The sequence below is a fragment of the Mustela erminea genome, chromosome 5 (genome assembly GCF_009829155.1).
Source record: "Mustela erminea isolate mMusErm1 chromosome 5, mMusErm1.Pri, whole genome shotgun sequence".
Lineage (NCBI taxonomy): Eukaryota > Metazoa > Chordata > Mammalia > Carnivora > Mustelidae > Mustela > Mustela erminea.
In genome coordinates, this window is record NC_045618.1 from 43,756,840 (window position 1) to 43,779,759 (window position 22,920).

Consider the following 22,920-nt stretch of genomic DNA (forward strand, 5'->3'; position numbering starts at 1 on the left):
CTTACAGAAGCATCACATGATGAACAAATAAAGGAAATGTAGTATCAATATAATACTGTTATTTAACATATAGAAGATACTCAAATGTTAACAAGTGTCTCAACAATGTCCTCCGTAGCATTTTTTCCTGATCCTGGTCGGTTCCAGTTCAAGATCTCCGTCCCACTTAGGTGTCGTGTCTTTCTGAGTCTGCTGTATTCTGGAGCAGTTCTTGGTCTTTTTCTCTCCTAACAGTGACATTTTTTGAAAGGCACAGGCAGTCATTTTGTAGACTGTTCCTCAATTTTTGTTTACCTGATTCTTCACAGTTGGATTCACCTATGGGCAAATTGGCAGGAAGTCTCCAGAAGTGATCTAGCTTCTCCACATTTTCAACCCTGACAGGAGAACTTTTGGGGAAAACTATATTTTTCGTCCTATAGTTCCCCTTCCGCCATGAGCAGGTAGAGGACTCTGCTCCTTACTTCAGTAGAGATGTGGGGCAGGGCAGGAAGTGGTAGTAATCTCTAGGCACCTCTTCCTGGCTTTTATTTCCAAAATCGTGTGTTTATTGAGAAGAAATAGGGGGATTTGAAGGAAGGAGTGAGAAAGAGAGAATGACCTGCCTTCGACCCACAGGAAACTGGGGAAAGAGGGGTCTGGGATTCCCAGTAAGAGAGAAGACCAGTGTCCTGCACTTTGGAAGAGTCAAGAGCATGGCAGGAGCTCAGAGGGAAGCATGGCATGGTGCCCAGGGAGGCTGACTCCTGGGCCTGGGCCCCAGGCTTGCCAAAGACTCTCCGGCTCTAAGCAGGGAAGGGACTGGCAGAGCAGGCAGACATGAAGGCATAATATAGACCAGGACAACAGATGCCTGCTAGCTGATTCCTGGCAGAGGGGAGGTGGGGGAGGAACCTCACCCCAAGAATGACCCAGAACCTTTGTCCTACTCTGGATAAGTGGCACAGCCCTAGGAATGACTGCCCAGAAGGAAGTAGGCTTTGAGGTAGAAATAAGTTTATTTAAGAAAAGCAAAGGATTATAGTATTTCTCTTACACTTGAGTTTGTGGCTGAGATTCGGGCCTGATGAACACTCACTCTAACAGGTGTGAGTGTAGCTCTCTGCTCTCAAGGATCTTTTCTCTTAGAACCACTCCCCTACTTCCTCCTCCCTCCCCTACTACTTCCTCTTAGTTTATTGATCTCCTCTGCTCCTCTCTTTTCAAAGGATCATGCTTCTCCTTGGGGGGAGTCTCTGGGTGGGTGATTGGTCTTTTATCTCTATTTATCTTTGCTGAATGGAGCCCATGCTCTGGGTCTACAGGCAGAGCAGAAGGGGAAAGAAGCCCTCACCTTTGGCTGGACTCAAAGTGGCACGTCTCTGTTAGCAATCAATGCTGTGTAACAAATTACCCCCGAACTCGGAGGCTTACAACATCAATTATTTCAGTTTGTATACATCAGGAATCTGAGTGTGCCTTAGCTGGGTGTCCTCTATAATCAAGGTGTCAGCCAGCTCTGCAGCCATCTCAAGACTCAGCTGGGAAGGGCTGCCCTCAAGCTCACCCATAATAAGGCTGTTGGCAAGATTCAGTTCCCCATGGGCTGATGGCCAGTGACCACCTTTAGTGGACGTCCTGCGACGCAGACCTCTCCATAGGGCAGCTCGCACATGGTGGCTAATGTCATCAAAGCCAGCACATGAGACAAACCATACAGAGTGGGCATGAGCAAGATGGAAGGCATAGCCTTTTGTAACTTATCCTTGGAAGAGGCATCCCACCTTCCCAGCATGCTAGTGGTGAGAAGCAAGCCCAGCCTCGTGACTGAGAAATGCTTAGAAAGAGAGGAACTTCTATTCAGTTAACACCAAACCTACAAACAAACTTGGAATTTTTTAAACTTATCCCGTTCATCTTAACCTGAAGATATTATCTAGTTAGAGAGCAGTATCAAATCCCCCTCAAATCCCATATGTGTTCTTAAGCTTCACCATGAAATTTGATTTTCCCATGACTCCCTGCTATAAGGCCAGCCGTAAGCCATGCGGTGAAATGGTAAGTGTGTCTTTGGTAATCTGGCCACCACTTTCTGCGCTTAGCAGACCTCTATCTTCCGCTCGCTGCCTCTGGGTCCCCTCCTTCCTTCCCCTCTCCTTCTGAAACTCTTCTCTGAGGGAGGCCCTGAGGGGGCACTGGGCCTGACCTGAAACCAAGTCGGGCCCCTCGTTGGCCCTCAGGCCCTCACCCGCTGGTCTGTAAACAGGAGAGGAAGCTTCCTGCTGGTGGCTGTCCTCCTGGTTTGACACTTCTTCCACCCTGCATTTCCTCCCTCTGCGGCCCCGTCTGATTCCATACCTGGGCTCTTTGTCCTGCCCACAGCTTCCACAGATTTTGGACAGTTTACCTTGACCCCCCCCCCCCCATTTCAGGAGGATCCAGGCGAGGAATCAGCACACACTCTATATATTTTGTGGAGAGAGGAATTTCGTGCAGTGATCGGATGGCGAAGTTATGGGTGGTGGGGGGGAGCACGGGAACAAGGGGATGGCCCAGGACATCAGGATGCTGGACCCCACGTGCCTGGCTGCCAGACAGTTGGACCACTGACGGGGCTGCTGGCCAGGGAGCCCACATTCCTGCAGCTGCTGCTGCCACCAGAGCCTTCCCCCTCCGCCCTGCCAACTGGCAGGAGACCTTTGCTTTCAGGGCCCTTTGGTTCCGCTGGGGTCTCTTAGAGGCGAACTCCCACCAGAGGTAACTGGCAGAGGAGTCTGGACCCTGTCCTCCCCCACATCACCACTGCCCGCAGCTCTGCCAGGCCAGGGGCTCAAGGAAGGGCAGGACTGGAGCTGGAGGCCCTCCCACAAGCCGCGCTGCACCCCTTCCGATGTAGGACCTGCCATCTGGTCCCTGGCCTTTTGCCGGGGCGACTAGGACAGCAGTCAGGCAGCCTGTCACCTGCAGAGGGTTTAAACATTAACAGAAACCAGAGGAACAGACAGGATGAGAAACCACACCTACACAGGTACGGGAAGGCTCTGGGCCCATGGGCGCCCTGCATGTTGAAAACGCCGGCCTTACTTGGAGACTTGTCATCTGTGGGGGCCTACAGCCAGGAAAACTGATGCTTTGGTTTTGTTTCTTTAGCAGACATTCACTGTGGCTTCCTTACATTTTTTCAATTTTGAGTCATTCTATATTTCCTAGGAGATATGGTAGAAATAGTTGAGTCTGGAGTTACATAAAACAGGAAATTGCATTTCACAGCATTTTATTATCTCTGGTTCCCATTTGCTCCTGGTGTGCTTCTAAGTCAAATGTCTGCCTTTGAACAAGTGGCAAATTTAGCAGTGATCCAGAGATATTTATTGAAAGCCTGCTCCTGGCCTGACGCGGAATAAAGAATTAAGGAAAAAAGAATTAGAAAAGAAAAGAAAAGAAAGAGGGAAAAAAAACCGACCTCATTTTGAGATCCCTTACAGTTTTGTTTAAAAATGTGGCTTATGTACCTGCAACGTCAGAAAACAAATTGATGGGGGGAAAAGAAAGAAAAGAAAACAAATAGAGGGGATAGATTCTATAGTGTGAAAGTCCGTGGTCCACACTCCGAGGGTTCCAGTTCAGGGAAGTTTCTCTCTAAAGAAAGGATGGTATTTGGGAGGCAAGGCAGAGGAACAGGAGAGAGTGCAGAGAGCCATGAAAGCAAAGGGAAGAAGGCACAGCCACGTGTGGTGGGTGGGCGGTGAGACTGCTTAGGTGCAGCAGAAAATACGAGTCATAGGACCGAGGATCTTGAACATCAGTTTGAGGAAATTGAACGTGATTCTAGAGTAGCCAAACTGTGGCCATGAAAACCATAATGATTATAAATCATGTCGTAGTCATTCTGACTTTATAGAACAGAACATATAAGCAGCCTAAAAGATGTAATAGTGCAATAAGTGTGACTCTGAAGTAGTAAATCTAGTTTGGTAAGCCTAGTAATTTTATCTTTATAAAACACTGACTCATGAGGTATTAGATTAAAAAAATACTTTATTATCTTACATCTCAATTTTTTTTAACGACTTTATTTATTTGACAGAGAGAGAGAGAGAGAGAGAGACAGTGACAGAGAGAACACAAGCAGGGGGAGTGGGAGAAGGAGCAGCAGGCCTCCCTCTGAGCAGGACCCTGGGATCATGACCTGAGCAGAAGGCAGAGGCTTATCGACTGAGCCGCCCACACACTCCTTTCTCTATGTGTTTTTTCCTCCTAAAATATAAAGTATAAATCTGATCCATTTGACCCCTGAGTTTGGAAGTGAGTTTAGATGGAGAGGCAGGCTATGGTATCTAAATCGTTTTAATTCCTGTGTTCCTGAGTTAGAAAAGCAAAGAATTTGAGCCCAACACAAAAGATAATCCTATTTAGTCCCTGAATTTGCAGTGTTAGGAGATCAAGGGAGATCTGTACCAGATTTTCCAGTGCTCCCTCTCCCATCTCCACCCCTACTCTCCTCCTGGCTCCATGGGCCTGATCCAAGCTGCCTGAGTAAACACCCAAGGCCCCAATCCAGGTCAGCATCTCCTACCACCTGCCCTTACGTAAGGAAGCTGGTAATGAAACCTTGAAGCCCTCCTCCCACCCTCATTCTGGTGTTTAACTTTGAGAATGGCTACCCTAGTGGCCAGCCTCTCCAATACCCCATGCAGACAAGATGCCGCTGGAAGGCTGACCTTGGGAGGCATGTTGCCATGGCTACACTTTTTTTGTTTTTCTGATAGAGGTGAGAGATGAAATGAAGAGGTTGGCTTCAGCCACATTGCAAAGGAGTTTGTGGTTGGACTAAGGACATTGATATTTGCTTTCCAGGCAATGTAAGATGTTGGTTAACAAAAGTTTTCAAGTAGTGGGGAAAATGACCAGTTCTCAGTTTTATAAAGGCAAGGCTTGCCTTTTAGTATTTGGGTAACTACCACAGGATATATGATGATAATAATGCAAAAACAGCCAGTTTAGGAAATTTTTTAAAAAATCACCATAAGTTAAAACCTCATTGTATATGCCCAGCTCAGGGCTGAACTGGAGCAAGGTACTGCCCCCATTCTTTGCCAGGTGGAGGGACACGAGTACAGAAATTGCAAGCCTGTGCAATGTCTGTCCCCTCAGCACACAGCTTCCTTCATACGTGGATACAGGGAAAATCTATTAAGGTGAAGGTCAAGAACAACTGGAAAGGGAAGAACATAAGAAGAGATCACTGAAAGAGAACATGAGAAGTTCATTGGTTCGGATTAAGTCTGACTTCGAATAAAATTCCAAAATAACGATGACATCAACAGACAGAGGGGTTTTTGTTTGTTTGTTTTTTTCTTCCTTATGCTCATGTCTGAAGGTAAGCAGTTCAGGCCTGCAGTGGTGACTCCATTCCTCAAAGTGCTGGAGTTCCAGCCTACTTCCAGATCACCGTTCTACCATCCTTGGGAAGTGGTCCTATCTTCATGGTCCATAAAGGATGCTAGAACTCCAGCCGTCTCCCAGGCACAGGGAAAGTAGAGCACCAAGGTGGGGTGAAGAACACCTGCTAGGTATTTTCAAGGAAAAAAAAAACTTCCTGGAAGCAGGTCCTGCTCTTTTGCTTATAAGTCATTGCTCAGGACTTAATAACATTGTCCCATTAGATGCGAGGCAGGTTGGGAAGTTCCGGAACCAGGTGATGAAGTGTGTTTGCTGGGAGAGGATGGTGGGTCTCTCTGAGTCCCAGTTAACAACTTTACCTTTTTTTTTTTTTTTTTTTTTGCATGATTGACAAAGTTTAATACATAAAAAGTAAAACTTTTGAACTACAAAGTAAATAAAACAAAAATAACCAAAGGATAAACATCCCACTGGAAAGATTATTCACTGCTTATATAATGACATAGCAGAATAGATTTATACAGCAAAAGATAAAAAGAAAAAAGAAAAGAAATTAATCAAGTACAAATAACCACAGAACATTTCAGAAGGTGTTAAAACTCACTCTTGATCAAATAAATTGATAATATGTAAGATTGACAAGCAAAGACTGAAATGATCTACAATCCAGTGTTAGTGAAATTGTGACTATATGCCTTTTAAAAATAATTTTGTGTCCCTATTCCCTTTGTCCACTGCCTTACTGTGTCCAAAACCTACACTGTAGCAATACTCTACAACCCAGTCCTTCCGTTGTTGTCTGCAGCTCTAAGGAAGCCTTGCTGGTCTTCATTTACTGCCAGGGTCTCAAGTTCAGAGGGTTCCTCCTTACTGACAGCCCAGGCCAGGCCTATGCAGAAGCTTTTAGCATAAGCCCTTTATGCCCTTGAGCCGGGATTGGCAAACATTTTCTGTAAAAAATCAGGTAGTAAATATTTTTGGCTTTGTTGGCCATATAGTCTCTATTACAATTATACCACACAGCACTGTAGAGTGAAAGAAACCACTGGCAATGTGTAAATGAATGAGCACGGAGTATTTCTATAAGACTTTATTTTTGGACACTGAAATTTGTGTTTGTTTTTTTTTTAGAAAGATTTATATTTTTATTTGAGAGAGAGAGATAGAGAGCAAGGGGAGGGGCAGAAGACGAAGGAGAGGGAGAATCTCAAGCAGACCCCCCACTGAGCATGGAGCCTGATATGGGGCTCAGTCCTGGGACCCTGAGATCATGACCTGAGAGAAAACCAAGAGTTAGCCGCTTAGCTGACTGAGCCACCCAGGCACCCAACACCAAAATTTAAAGTACATAACTTTGTCACACATCATGAAACACTATTATTCTTTTGATTGGTTTTCAACCATTTAAAAATGTGAAAACTGGGGCACCTGGGTGGCTCAGTGGGTTAGGCCTCTGCCTTCGGCTCAGGTCATGATCCCAGGGTCCTGGGATGGAGCCCCACATCGGGCTCTCTGCTCAGCAGGGAGCCTGCTTCTCCCTCTCTCTCTGCCTGCCTCTCTGCCTACTTGTGATCTCCCTCTGTCAAATAAATAAATAAAATCTTTTTTTAAAAAATGTGAAAACTGCTCATATCTCACAGGCCATACAAAAACGTGAGGGGTACAAATTGCACCACTGACTATGGCTTATCAACCTCTGCCTTAAAAGATGAAGATGTGGGCTAGTCACAAATGACTACAGGCGTCCTAGGTAAGTGGTATTACTTACAACAAGAGCTGGCACTGTGCTAAGCCCTGTACTTAATCCTCACAGTAGCCCCACAGGCAGCCCGCATTCTGAATCTGATTTTATAGGAGAAAACTGAGGCCCAGAGAGGCTAACTAGCTTGCCCAAGCTCACACAGCTAGCCAGAGCTGTATGCGCACTCAGAGGCCGGTCAAACCATGGCACTGTGTGTAACTGACAAGGCCGAAGTGCCTGCAAGGGTTGATGGGAAAGGATGGAGAGTAAAGACAGGGATCATCCTGCAGGGTTGCTCGTTGGCCACATGCCGCAAGGGGACACAGGCAGGTGCCTGCCAGGCAGACTCTCGTAGGTAAAAGCAGACTCCACAATCAGACATCTAGGTTCAAATCCTTCCCCACCACCTTTCAGCTGTGTGGACTTAAGCAAGGGACAGGACTTCCCTGAACCTTAGTTCTCTTGGCTGAAAAACAGACAGAGTGGCATTTCATTACCTGTTCCGTGGAGTTCTGGGAAGGCTGCATGTGACCTCCTTGGCCTGCCACAGGCATAAGGTCACCATATGGTCAACCACAGGTGCAGGAAGTTTACTGTGGGACGAAGCATAAGCAATTTCTCCACCAGGAGGAAGCAGGAGCCCAGGAGCTTTAGAGATGGCGTTGCAATTTCAGGAAGTGTTCAAATTCCAGGGGAGACATGCTTTGGCCTGAGCTGGCAGGGAGGAGAAGGCCAGGACGACTGAGCGAGCTTTCTTGTGTTCGGTCCCCATCTTGTGCCCTCTGAGGTGGGTCAGAAGGCTTGAGAGGAGCAGAGAAAGACCCTCCCGGGGGGACTGCCTGTGTGGGGGAGGAAAAAATACATAGTTTTGAAGACTGAGAGATATGGATAAAGCAGGATTTCTCCACCTCCTGTTTCCAGCCCAGCTCAGCCTCAATCCCAAAGACCCAGGAAATGAAAGCCTCTGACCATAGCTGGCAGGACCCTAGGAGCTCCCACTCCACCAGCTGGGGGCTGGAGAATTACTTGATAAAGGATTTGTTGCATGAAGGCAGTATTTTAGGAAAGATTTGCACACATTTCTTTGTTCATTCCTTACAACAACCCCCCATGGAGGTTTTATCAGCCCCAATATAAGGGGAAAAAGCTAGAGCCCAGAATGGTTAAGGAACTCTCCCAAAGTCACTCAGCGAAGTCAGGCTCATGGCATTGGCCTCCCACCCAGAGCCCACATTCTCCCCCTCTTATAGGTCATTGGTTTGAGCCTGTCATATAAGAGAACCCCCTGGGTACCTTGTTAAAAAATATGGATACCCACTCCCCTCTCCAAGATTTTGATTCAGTAGGTGTGGGGAGCAGCCCAGATACATGCGTGTTCACCAGATACCCCTGGGTGATTCTGGTGTGTGCCAAAGAAAACAATGGGAGGGTCTGGGCGGGGGAGACCTTAAAATTGTACCGCAGATGAGAGCCGGCTGCAGAGGCTTACTCCGTGAGCAGCCTTCAGGAGAAGAAAAAACAGATGTTGACTTTGTTTTTAAAGATCTAAACCTCAATTAAATTCCACAAAATGGAGAGTACAAGTGTTTCTAACAGAAAGGAAACCTGATGGAAACAGCCTGATGCACCAGAGGAGGGAACAAGGAGGCCAACAGGACAGCTGTTGGGCAGGAAGAGGTGCTGTTCCTTCCCTGCTGTGGGTGCCCTGACGCTCTGACCAGTCAACTGTCCTCTCTGCAGGGGAGAGGGGGTGGGGGGGTGAGGGGCTGAGAGGGGCCAGGGAAGGTGGGGAGTAAACTTGAGCACAGGCACGCTCTCCCCTCTCCCCTCCACTGCTGTGAGGACTTGGGGTTTCCCTACTCCCGCCAATATGGCCACAGACGTGCTTACTAGTTAATGCAGGACTGGAACTCTGAGGGTCACCGAGGATTCTGAGCCACAGATTGTGGGTCACTGGATTCCATTTGATTCCTTGGCTTCCTCAGAAAAAGCCCCTTGCCCCTACGGACTATGCCCCAGGTCCAGGCTGAGAGAATTCTCTTTTGTTCCAACCTACCCTGCCTCACTTCTTAGCATCAGCCTTGATCCCTATTTACCTCAGATATGCTTAGAGATGTTTTTAGAAAAAACATTTTAAAAGGTAGCACCATAAAGAACATCAGCTTCCCTACGAGGAAGATTCAAGGTACTTGGCTTTATAAAGATGTCTGTGACAAATCGCTGGCATGTCTTGCCTAGTGAAGCCAGCTTTCAGGGTGTCTTCATTTCAGGGTGTCACTGATTTCCTGAAAACACTGCCACTCTGTGTGGCATCTAGGTGGGAATGGTGCAGAGGGCTGGGGCAGTCCTAATATTCTTGAGAATGTGAGAATGGATGGGTGTGGGTGGAGAAATGGGGTGGTGGCTGAGGGTTACCAAAGAAGGGATGCTCTGGGGTAAAGGTCCTTTCGGCTGGTTTCAGGAGAGGGGCCAGAGCTGCCTTGGGGAAATGGGAAACGTTGAGAACAGAGACACAGGTGATGGCATTCCGGGGTGAGGAGGAGGACTCCTGAGGGTGAGAAATGATGGCTAGACTTAGGACTGGCGGGCCCAGCTCTGAAGGAGCTTTGCTTGCTTCCCCCAAAAGACAGACCAGGGAGGGCAGTGGTTGTTGTCTGCTTGCAGCGGAGGACCAGGTGCTGCCCTCCTCTCCTGCCTCCTCCCTGGGAGCCCAGGATCCTCTTTTCTTTGGGACGAAGCAAGAAGGCACTCAGATGCGCACCAGGGAAGAGGGACAGACACACAAATGGGAAAACATGGAGGAAGAAAAGCTGTATGAGCAGAAGAGGGGAGGGGAGTTCAAAGAAAGGGAGAGGCAAACAGGTACAGAGAAAGAAAAAGAGAGGAGGCTAGTCAAGGTCAGAGGTCCAGAGAGACCAGGACCTCGCAGTCAGCGTGGCCTGGCCCTGGGCTCTCTGACCTCTCCGGGGGCTTCCTCCCATCCCAGAGGTGTGAGGTGAGCCTGCAGTGAGGCAGTATTCCACAGAAGGTTGGGGGGATGAGGGAAGACCTTAGGAGTTTAAGAAAGAGAAGGCCAGGAGAAGGAGCCTTGGGGACAATGGAGAAGGGGCTGGGGAAATCCATCCTCTCTCACGGTGGGGTGGGGGTTGGAGGACTCAGGTACAATTGGGATGACAGCACCCACCTTTAAGGGTACCCAGAAGACATGGGACAAAGCCCCTGCGGTAATTCCCTCCGCAGCAGTGCCCAGGGGCTGTTCCGGGGAATGGTGCTGAGCAACTCTAGTGAGTGGGGGGGTAAGGAAAGGAGGAATCTAGGGACTACAAGGCGGAGTCCATCCCAGAGTCATTTATAAGGTGCAGTCCTTGCAACGTGCTTGACCAGCCGCAGAGAGAAGGGGAAGAGCCCAAGTCTGTTCCAGGTTGCTATTCTGAGCAACTGGTGGATGATTATGCCATCAACTAACAGGCAATAAAGGAAATGCGGATTTTGCCTGAGAAATCGGTTCTGTTTTGTACTACCGATGTTTATATCTGCCTGGAAAACTATGGGCAATAAACATGAAATTGTGCTCAAATTCACTATTAATGGAAGGCTAGAAGTTAAAACAAGATCATTTGCTTATCAAACTGACAGAGATACTGGATTGAAAATACCCACAGTTGGCAAGGACATCGGTCAACAGGTGCTCTCATCCATCACTGATGGGGGTATAATTTGTACAATCATTTTTGCGGGCAATTTGGAAAGAATTATTAAAATGTTTAATGTGCTTTCTGTCCCACCCCATCATCTAAACCACGTCAAAGAATTTATTCAACATCTTACAAAAATAAAAACATCAGGCTATGCACGAGAGCATTGTCTGTATTCACAAGGACACCCCATTTGCTCCATTTTCCAACTCTGTGATTTGGGGCAAATTACTTACGGTGCCTGTGCACATTTCCTCGCTTGTGAAAGTGGTAATACTAGCACCTGGGTTATTAGTTTGATAAGAGGATTAAATGAGCTAACCCAAGGCCAAGCAGGAGTTGTGGTCAGTACTGCCCAGCTAAGGGTACGAAGTCCATTCCTATTGACAGTGAGGCTTCTGAGGGCATGTGGGTGGAAGGTCTCCTGGCATAGAATGGAGGATCTGGGCATCGGGAGAACCCTGCTAGGTGAAGCTGAAAGTCTAGAGCAGATAGGAAAGAAGATGAGTCTATTCCTGAAATGTACACTTTCCGTCATATAAGGAAAAGAACCAGGAGGCTCAGAGATGATCTGGAAAGACACGTAGCAGTGGTTGGTGGGGAGGAAAAGGGGTCTGGGGTCTCTTCGTTCCACGCTTGGGAGAATAGGTAAACCAATGAGATCCAAGATTCCTGCTGAAAATTTGGAAGCCTGGCCCCAGCCACTGTGTCTCAGAGCAGATTCTCTGGTGCCCCCTTGCTGCAGAAGTGTTACGGGGTTTCCAGAACAGGCAGGGCCAGGGAGTGAGGGCAGCAGAGGACAGGAGTGGAACCTTCCCATCTTGCTTGGCAAGGGTGCTGGGAATGTGGTTGAGTAGTTCTGGGATGACTCAGCCATGGGCAGAACCTCAGCCCCGCAGTGGGACCCAGTGCCATGCACCTGCCGCTGTTGTCAGCAGGTGTGACTCGCCGGTTAATTCACTGTCTGCCCTTGCATTAGGTACAGATCTTTTGCATCCTATCTGCCTGCTTTCAGTGCTGTCATTGGTCATGAGCTGAGAACTTAAAGGATGTCCTGGGCCGAAGAACCTCTTCTTTCCAGGCCCAACCAGGCATCCATGCGGTGGGGCATCTAGAAGGGAGTTTAAGAGGTAAGCAGACATCTTCCAATGTACTTTGTGTGCCCAGAAAGAGCTCTTGAAATCCCACCCTTGAGAAGTTATGTGTGGGGATTCCAAAGTATCCCTGACAAGTACATTAAATAATTATTTATTAATTCACATCTGTCTGCAAATGCATTTAATCCCATTATTTTCTCCTTTGAGCTGTCTTGAAAGACAGGGAGGGACTCGACGGGGTGGATGGAAAAGAGGGAAATTTTAGAACTTGGGCCTGTCCGCGACGGAAGACGGGTTTTAGCTTGAGGATGAGGTAGGGGTTTCCTGACTGACCGTTGAAGTTTACGGGGCCACCAAAAGAGAGGAGAGAGTCTCGGGGGTCAACCCGGCCTCCTCTACAGGGTGGTCTAAGGCTGACAGGACGCAGAGATCACGGGGCCTGGTGTTGGGGATCTGCATTCCTGTCTCAACTTTGCAACTTAATAGCTCCACTAGCTGAGCTCTGGTCCCTGCCCTTGCTTCTCAGAGCCATAAAGAAGGGTCTCAGTCATGCCTGCCCCAGCCTGTTGGTGTGAGGGTGGCTGTGCTTTGGAGAATATGCCCACTGCCATAATAGAATACATCAGACAGCACACTGTAGTATTATTGCTGTTGGAAATGTCCCAAGGGGACTGGCTTCAGCTCAGTCAGGAGGGAGCTCGTCCTAGACAGCCGAGGTGACAGGCCAGCCCCACAGCCCTGGGAGCCCCCGCAGCGTGTCTCTCAGAGCCACACACAGAAGCACTTAAAATGCCCCATTCATCTTTGTTGAGACCAAAACCTTAAAGAGAGCACGTTCAGCTGATAACAAGTTTCCTTCAGGGAGTTTCAAATGAACAATTCAGGGCCTGCTGATGCTGGGATAAGATGGACAAAGAAGTCAGGGCTCCCGCTTCCGGCCTGGGGAACAGAGCTACCCGTGCAAGGGGCTGGGGCCCCAGGGAACAAGCGAGTGGGAGAGGTTTTTAACTGCTTTCTCTTAGCCCTGATCCGTCCAAGAGCAGGCTCGCAGTCCAGCCAGTCACACGCGGGACACACGCAGAGTGGAGCAGGTGTCCGCTGGATATGGACAGGCTATGGTGGGTACAATAAAGGAAACACAAAGGACTGAACCTGCCCATGAGGGAGGGAGGAAAGCCTCGGACACCCGGCAGGGACGATGCCCAACAGCATTTCAGAAGCACCGTGGTGGTGAGAGCAAATAGAACCCTCCGCTGATGTCCCACTGGGTTCCAGTTCCTGTTCTACTCCCCTTCACTTTTCTCAGTCTCAGCTGCTGTACCTGTGAACATAGAGATGAGATTAGCCGTGCTCTCTGACCTGCTGTCCGGAGCGGAGTTCATGTCTTATGGAGCATTGTATAAGTAGCACATCATAGTTAATGATACCCCTGTTAGTATTAGGGATACATTGTTAATGATTCAGATGTGGGAGGGAGCATCTCCGAGGGGATGGAGTTTGCCTAGCCATTCCATCATCAGGAAGACTACGGATAAGCATCTCTGAAGAATTTCTGGTTGCAAATTATTGCTTGGTTTTACTTCAACATCCCAAGAATCACAGAACTCTGAGCTGGAAAAGGATGGATTAACCAGCTCATTCAAGTGCCTTATTTTAGAGACGAACTAAGATGCAGAGACGCCATCTGATTTCTCTTTGCTTTGTGCAAGGCTCTTGGCACAGACGAGGTAATCTGTAAGTACTTGTGAGACGGAGCTGAATTCATTCCCCTGCCTAGAATATGGTGCAAGGCAGGGACCTTACTTCGCTTCATTGTGAGATGGAAGGAGAAAAACCAAGAACCTGGGATTAAAGTGTGAGGAGCTTTCCAGCAGTCCTCAGGTGTCTGAAATATTTAAGGTGCCTTTTAGATAACATAGTTCAATTGCATTATTCTATGTGAAATAATACATGTATAGGTGTGTGTGTGTGTGTTAGAAGTATGTCTGTGCGTGTGTGTGTGTGTATGTGTGTGTGTGTGTGTGTGTATGTACGTATTTGGGCAATGCGTTAGCAGTAAGGAAAGACTAAAACAGTCCTAATTCTTGCTGGCTATGCATACTAACTGTGACTTTTCAGCTATTTTGGTTTAGAGGCACAGTATTTCTTTCTCTTGTTCTTGAAAAAAAAAATCCCTCACTTGAAAGTTAAATAATTTCTTACCGAAATATGACATATACATGTATTATGTGTGTGTGCATGTATATATCTATCCCATAGAGTTTGCATTTTTTATGGTTAAAGACTGGCCTCACTATTTGCAAAATTGACATGAGTTTTATTGCAGTATCTCAACATCCATTTGTCTAGCTGCATCTTCCAATGACCCAGATACATTTTGATCGCTGGATAGGGATAGTAGGCTGCCCTGGGGAAGATTCTGTATTAGAGATTATTTAGGAGGATAGGGGCGCCTGGGTGGCTCAGTCAGCTAGGTGTCTGCCTTCTGCTCAAGTCACGATCTCAGGGTCCTGAGATGGAGCCCGCATTAGGGAGTCTGCTTCTCCCTCTCCCCAGCCCCTGCTTATTGGGGTCAGGGCCGACAGGGAGCATGTACACTAGAGTTATTTTATAAATATATATGCAAGTCTTGTTATTTGGCAAAAACTTTTTAAGTGCTTGTGAATATTAACTTATTTAATCTTCACAACCACCCTATGATTTATTAGTATTATCCCTATTTTATAGATGAGTCTAAATAATTTGTCCAAACTCTGTAACACTTTAGGAACTCTTGGACAAGTCCTTTGCCAAGATCCACCACTCTGAAGCAAAATAAAATGTACCCAATGGCTCTGTTGGTGGGTGCTCTTCACTTTTAGGGGTCATAGATCCCTTTCGGAATCTGATGACAGCTATGGACTCCTTCTTCGGAAAATAAACATGTGTTGATGAATTAATCTGCATCTCAAAACCATCCATGGAATCCAGGTTAAAAACCCTTAACAGAGAGGCACCTGGGTGGCTCAGTTGGTTAAGCGTCTAGCTCCTGATTTCAGCTCACGTCATGATCTCAGAGCAGTGAGACTGAGCCCTACCTGGGGCTCTGTGTTCAGCAGGGAATCTGCTTGAGATTCTCTTCCTCCCTCTCTCACCGCCCCTTCCCCCACTCGTGTGTACTCTATCTCTCTTTCAAATAAATAAATCTTAAAAACAGAACAAAACCCTTAATATTGTAGAGGAATGCATCAGCACTTTCTTTGGCAACTTCTTTCCCATGGCAGCCCCAAACCACAGAGACAGATGTTCTGGAATCTACTCTCTGCTTTTGGTGCCACATGTCCCTTCTATTTCAATAACTCTAGATTAGAAATCATCTAGGCAAAGTGATAATCAAATGATTATTTATGGAGGGTGGAATTCTTGGGTACTTTCACATTCTGCATGATGTATTTCTGCAATGTTTAAATATTTCCCTAGAAACATGTATCACTTGTATAATCAGAAATTGTATGAGATAATTTTAAAGAAAAAAATCAAAATTTTTCATTACAGTCATAATAAAAATGTGCAGAATTATGTACACACAAGGATATTAATCACTGGACTGCCTACAGTCCTCCCAAAGGAGACACTAAATAAACTATAGGGCTTCCTTCAATGTATAGCTATGTGGCTTCCCAAAAAACCCCTGCAAGTTAGCTCTAAATGTACTGTATGGCCTCAAGATCTACCATCTAGAGAATAAAACAAGATGTAGAGTGGTGTACAGTGCACTACAATTTCATAGATGCAAGAAACAGGAATATTGGATAATGCATCTAATATCTCCAGAAGAATCAGAAAAACCAAGTGATACACTACTGTTCAGCATAGTGCTAGAAGTCCTAGCCTCAGTTATCATACAACAAAAAGAAACAGAAGGCATTCAGATTGACAAAGAAGAAGTCAAACTCTCACTCTTGCAGATGCATGATACTTTGTGTGGAAAACCCAACAGACTCCATCCCAAAATTTCTAGAGCTCATAAGCAGTTCAACACCATGGAAGGATACAAAATCAATGCACAGAAATCAGTTGCATTTCTATCCACTAACAGTGTGACTGAAGAAACAGATATGAGGGAATTGATCTCATTTATAACTGCACCAAAAACCATAAGATACCTAGGAATAAACCTAACCGAAGGGGCAAAGGGTCTGTGCTCTAAAAACTATAGAACACTTATGAAAGAAATTGAGGGAGGCACAGAGAGATGGGAAAGAATAAACACTGGTAAAATGTCTATGCTACCCAGAGCAATCTACACATTCAATGCAATCCCTTTCAAAATACCATCAGCATTTTTCACAGAGCTGGAACAAATAATCCTAAAATTTGTATGGAACCACAAAAGACCCTGAATATCCAGGAGAATGTTGAAAAAGAAAACCAAAGCCAGGGGCATCACAATTCCGGACTTCAAGCTCTATTACAAAGCTGTAATCATCAAGACAGTATGGTACTGGCACAAAAACAGTCACATAGATCAATGGACCAGAAATGGACCCTCAACTCTATGGTCAACTAATCTTCAACAAAGCAGGAAAGAAGATCCAATGGAAAAAAGACAGTGTCTTCAATAAATGGTGCTGGGAAAACTGGACAGCCACATGCAGAAGAATGCAACTGGACCTTCTCTTACACCAGACACAGAGATAAACTCAAAATGGATGAAAGACCTGTATGAGACAGAAGTTCATCAGAATCCTAGAGGAGAATACAGGCAGCAACCTCTGACCTCAGCCACAGCAACCTCTTGCAAGACACGCCTCCAAAGGCAAGCGAAACAAAAGTGGAAAGAGCTACTATGATTTCACCAAGATAAAAAGCTTCTTCACAGCAAAGAAAACAGTCAACAAAACTAAAAGGCAACCTACAGAATGGGAGAAGATATTTGCAAATGACATATCAGATAAAAGGCTGGTATCCAAGATCTATAAAGAACTTCTCTAACTCAACACCCCAAAAATAAATAATCCAGTCAAGAAATAGGCAGAACATACAAACAGACATTTCTCCAAAAAAGACATACAAATGGCCAGCAGACGCATGAAAAAATGCTCCACATCACTTGTCATTCAGGGAAAAACAAATCAAAACCTCAAAGAGATACCACCTTACACCAGTCAGAATGGCTAAAATTAACAAGACAGGAAATAACAGGTGTTGGCAAGGATGTGGAGAAAGGGGAACCCTCTTACACTGTTGGTGGGAATGCAAGCTGGTGCAGCCACTCTGGAAAACAGTACAGAGATGCCTCAAGAAGTTAAAAACAGAACTACCTTACAACCTAGCAATTGTACTACTGGGTATTTACCCCAAAGATACAGATGTTATAAGCCTTGTTAAATACCGAAGAACTGGGCTTTCATAATTTCTTCAAGCTGTTCATTAAACCTTTACATACTGGTCACTGTTGGAAATTTCAACCCCAAGTGTTCATATTGAGCTGAAAGGAATCTCTGTGGCTTCTACCCACAGGATTTAATTCTACCCTTAGCAACACAGAATGGAACTAATTCCTCTATATGCTGATTTTCCAAATAGTTGAGTACATACACTCTTCTTTTTACCTAACTACAAATTTTTAGGGTTTTTTAGCTGTTCCTGGCTATGACCTCTTTGAAGGAAGGGAGGGTTTCATATTCATCTCTGTACCTCTAGCCCTCAGCTCAGCTATGTTATTTTATTTTACTTTTTTAAGAGTTTATTTATTTGGGACGCCTGGGTGGCTCAGTTGGTTAAGCAGCTGCCTTCGGCTCAGGTCATGATCCCAGCGTCCTGGGATCGAGTCCCACATTGGGCTCCTTGCTCAGCAGGGAGCCTGCTTCTCCCTCTGCCTCTGCCTGCCATTTTGTCTGCCTGTGCTCGCTCTCTCCCCCTCTCTCTCTCTTATAAAAAAAAAAAAAAAAAAAAAAAAAGAGTTTATTTATTTGACAGAGATTGAAAGTAGGCAGAGAGACAGGCAGAGAGAGAGAGGGAAGCAGGCTCCCCACTGAGCAAAGAGCCCGACGTGGGCTCGATCCCAGGACCCTGAGATCATGACCTGAGCTGAAGGCAGAGGTTTAACCCACTGAGCCACCCAGGCACCCCTTAGCTATGTTATTTTAACAGGTAAATTTTTTAATGTGATGCTGCTTACATTACTCACTTCTGAACGTGTTTCAATTTGCCTGCGTTCCTCTTATAGCACTGACCAAAATTCTGAGCAAATATTGCAGCTTTGGTCTTCCTAGTGTACCTCCTTTCTTTCGTTGTTCATTCCTCTACTAAGGCCAACTGAGATCCCATAAGTTTTGGGGGCAGCCATTGATGGCACTAATGGGACCTGTTGATGGGAGTTTCTTTCTTTCCTTCCCTGCAGAGCTCTTGTCTGTACTTTAGAACTTTAATCTTATGTATTAAAAGACTGCACTCAACTGCTAATGTTAAAATGTTGGTAGGTTTCTCAGACTTTCCAAAGTCAGACCAGCAGCTTGGTAAATCTCTGTGAGTTCCACACCAAGAAGGACGACACACTTAAAACTACATCTACTTGGGGAACCTGGTTGCCTCAGTCCGTTAAGCTCCCAAATCTTGATCTCAGCTCAAGTCTCCATCTCAGGGTCGGGAGTTCAAGCTCTACATTGGGCTTTGCCCTGGTTGCAGATACTACTTAAAAAAACAAAACAAAACAAAACAAAAACCACCAAACTTCCACGGGTGCGGCAAGTACTACCTGAGTTTGCCTCACAATGTTCCCCTCTATGTTATCTTTACCCAGTGAGTATTTTCAGAGGGGAAAGGAGTGTGTTTGAGTTGCAAGTGAGAATTTTTAAAAAGGCCAAACGCCTTAATCCGTAACTGTCACTAGATCCATTCTCTGGGGCTCTGATAATGCTGAATCTAAGCACTTAGTGCTAGAGGCTCCTGGGTAAATGTGAGCATGGGCACATCGTTGCTAATGTGCACATTGCTTGGCAGAATGCCATAAGGCCAATACATCGAATGTAGTGTCTCTGTCTTTTAGCCAAGAACAAGAGGAGAACCAGTCAATTTCCAGCACCGTAATAATTCCTCTATGGGGAACATGTCCTGACCTGGTAAAGGGATGCATGCAATGATTTACTTTCTTTTTCCCATATTCCGCTTTCATGAGCTATATGACAAATGGGTAAAGGATCAGAGCACGCTGAGAACTAATGAACCAGAGGGAGAAATTCATTTAATGACTTAAGTGTGCTTTATCTAATGTGAAATGTAGGTCAATTCACTGTAAATTTATTCATGGGGATTATTTGTCCTTAGCCTGATTACATGGCATGTATTATAAGATTTTGGCCCCGTGTGAAAGAGAACAGACCCTGGTTGTCCCTCCCCTCCCCCTCCATCCCTTGTCTCTCCCTCCCCCTCCACTCCTACCCCTTCTCTACAGGTGGCAGGCATCCAGCCATATCCGTCAATGCTTGTCTCAGGAGAAAAACTGCATTTCAAACTATTCAAAAAATTGATTTGACTTTCTTTATTATGTTTTTTGAGACACTGGGAAAATCTAAAACCTGAACACCTACACAGAAATCCACATCTATTGCTGAGTTAGCAATCAGTACAAAGGTCAGGCAAGAAGAGGGGTCTTTCAGCACTGTGTGGGGTTGGCCGTCTACATGTCACAGACGAATTCATCAAACACAGCAACCAGAGAACACATTTTGTGAAGTCTGGCTAGCAACGCTTTCTTAATTCTAGTTTGAGAAAGCCGAGACAGCAACCTTATAGGCTTCTTGTCATCCACATCACCATCATCATTATTTTATAAAATGAAAATTAGTAACTGAACAGGCCAGCTTGTGTTAATGTGCCATTAGTTTCATTAGCTTCTTTGCCTCTTCGAATCAAAAAGAATGTTGAGTCCTTGGTCCTTAAAGACAGTCCAGTAAAGCTATTTGATTAAGGATTTGAACAAAAGCTTAAGACATTTACTTGTTCAAAATAGGTGTCCACAAGATCCACATTTTGAAAGGAAGATCCACATTTTGAAAGGGGCTTAGCTCACATTAATATAATTTGTGGTTTAGTGCAGCAATGTGAAAATCCTAGGGTTGTTTAAAAAAAAAAAATCACTTTCCTGCCTTGGAAAAGAGAAAAATGGAATTTAAACTTCTTTTCCTTTTTTAATTTAGGCCTAGGGTTAATTTGAGAAGGAAGATGTGGGGAAATACTAAGAAACATTAACTTGGCATTATGCACTTAGCAAGTAAAGCCAAACATTTCATACTTTTCCCCAAACCAATTTCGTGTCCAAGACACAGAGCGATGTGGCCTTTTTATGATTCTGTAAATTCCAATGAATTTTATAGAAAAGAATGTTACTTTTTGGTTTTTGTCCTTCTAGTAAAAGAACAAAACTGAACTGAGCTTAAACGAGCTCTCCTTGTCTCCCCCATTGAGCATTGGTATAAAGCCATGGAGAATCCTAGAAAAGTCTCCCAAGTTACTCCATAAGTTCCATAAAAAGATGACACTAAATCGTATTGTTCCTGGAAGACTTGGCCTTGGAGTATAAGGAATAGTAATGTCCTATATTTATTTGAAACTTTGCAGTTCATAATGTGCTTTCACTCATACTGTCCTGTGATTCTCAGCAGAGTTTCATCTTCTAAGAAGCTTAGAATTCTGTAGGCTCCAGGAAAGGTCAAATTGCACACATCTACTTGACATTCCTGATCACAAAATACAGAACACGGGGTTTGGTGTCTAGGTAAAAAAAATTAGCTTACCTTTAGAGAGCTGGGCATAACAAAACACTCTCTGAATTTAGGCTCAACAAGGGGCACTCAGACCTGAGGTTGGCTGGGGGGGTCTCATATCTCCCACCTCAGCCTCACTTGGGGGCGTGGACTCATGCAGAGAAATGGCTAACAGGATGGACTGTACCACAAAGGTATCAAATAAGTAGCTATTAATGAAGGATAGTTTTTATATGTCAGAAATCTGTCCTAGGAATGGACTTAACTAAAAATTATTGCATACAAAAGCCTGAGCTTGCTTAATACCCCTAAACTGTTATTAACTTCTCCAATGGGAAGAAAATTAACTACACTGGATACTTGACTGACCCACTTTTAGTAAAAGCATGTGACAAACCTTACAGGGACCACAGACATGGATGAAGAAATACATGCTTCCAAAGGAAGTTGTAATAGCTTTGGACCCCATTCTTCTGATTGTCCCCTCTTGGTGTGTGGTTATCACCATGCTGCAGAAAGGAAAGATTCCTTCCTTGACTCTTTCCATATTCTCACCTCCCAGCGTTAGCTGCTTACTTACAGCTGGTGGCTGAAATGTTTCTAGAATCTTCTCTTATTTTCCTCCCCACTACCTCCTTCTCTTTACCTGCTGATTGCCTCCAGAGCCTTAAACAGGTCCATTCTTAAGTATTTAGATAAGCTGTTCAGGAATACTGGGACCTTGTGATATTATTACTCTTATTTGATATAAAAGAAGAAAATCATAATCAACCCATGTATTCCCGAGGAAGAGCGAGGCCCAGGGTGTCATATATAGTGTCAGAGGCCATGTCAGAGTTGGTCTCTAGTCTCCAGACTGCTTGTCCCAGCTTTCCTTTCCTCCTATGTCCTTTCTTAGCAAAAGTAAATAAATTAAATTAAAGGCCTAGATGCCAGGGCGCCTGGATGGCTCATCTGGTTAAGCGTCTGCCTTCAGCTCAGGTTGTGATCCCAGAGTCCTGGGATCAAGCCCTGTGTCAGGATCCCTGCTCAGCCGGGAGTCTGCCTCTCCTTCTGCCCCTCTCCACCACTTGTCCTTTCTCTCTCTCTCAAATAAACAAATAAAATCTTATAAACGAAGAAAAAGCCTAGATGCTCAGGTTGAGGAAGACTTCGAATACAGTTCTGATCCATTTCAAAATATATTTCCAATAAGATAATCCCTATTTCTTGTGCCTCTGATTCCTAAAGTCTTTGGAAAAATTAGTCTCACAACCAGTCCATCTTGGACCTCAAAACATTTAGGCAAGCCTAGGAGATTATTAATCCAAACTCAGATATAGCATATTGCATTTTTACATGTAATCCACGTTTCTTTGGATTTTTCCTCCTTCATCATCAGTCTTTTGCCATAAAGGACAAAATTTTTTTTTAATATCCCTAACCATTTTTCTAGTGTGATTATTGGTGAAAGGTTTTAAAAACCACCAAAAATGACTTCAGACCCAGAAAGGGACAGTAAGAGTCCAAGAAAACCTCCCAAAGATACTCCATTTCCCTGAGGCTCTCTTGGTGTCTCAAGGTAGAGTGGGCCTTCTACCTTTTAGCCTGTCTCAGAGCTAACCCCACACAACAAAGAAGACTTTCCCTTCTGACTCTTTTATTTCTGGCCTTCAAACCCTTCCCACACTGAATAGGAAGTTGCAGGAATGATGACATCTGCCTTCAGAGGCAAGGTTCTTTTTTTTTTTAAAGATTTTATTTACTTATTTGACAGACAGAGATCACAAGTAGGCAGAGAGGCAGGCAGAGAGAGAGGAAGGAAAGCAGACTCCCTGCTGAGCAGAGAGCCTGATGTGGGGCTCGATCCCAGGACCCTGAGATCATGACCTGACCTGAAGGCAGAGGTTTAACCCACTGAGCCACCCAGGTGCCCCAGAGGCATGGTTGTTAAAAGTCACTGTGGCTTCTCTCTTGCTCCCGTGTATCCCTCCTTTGGGAGGAAGCCAGCTGCCACAGCCAGACGATGCTCAAGTAGTCGTGTGGAGAGGTCCACATGGGAAGGAACTAAGACCTCCTGCCAACAACCAGCACCAACCTGTCGTGAACATGAAGGAACAGCTTTGGAAGCAGATCCTTCAATGGTGCCAAGCCCTCAGAAGATGGCAGCTCTGGTGGATATCTTGACTGCCACCTCATGAAACCCAAAGAGCCCAAGCACCCAGCTTAGCTGTTCTGGATTCCTGAACCACAGAAACTGTGAGGTAATAGCTCTTCAC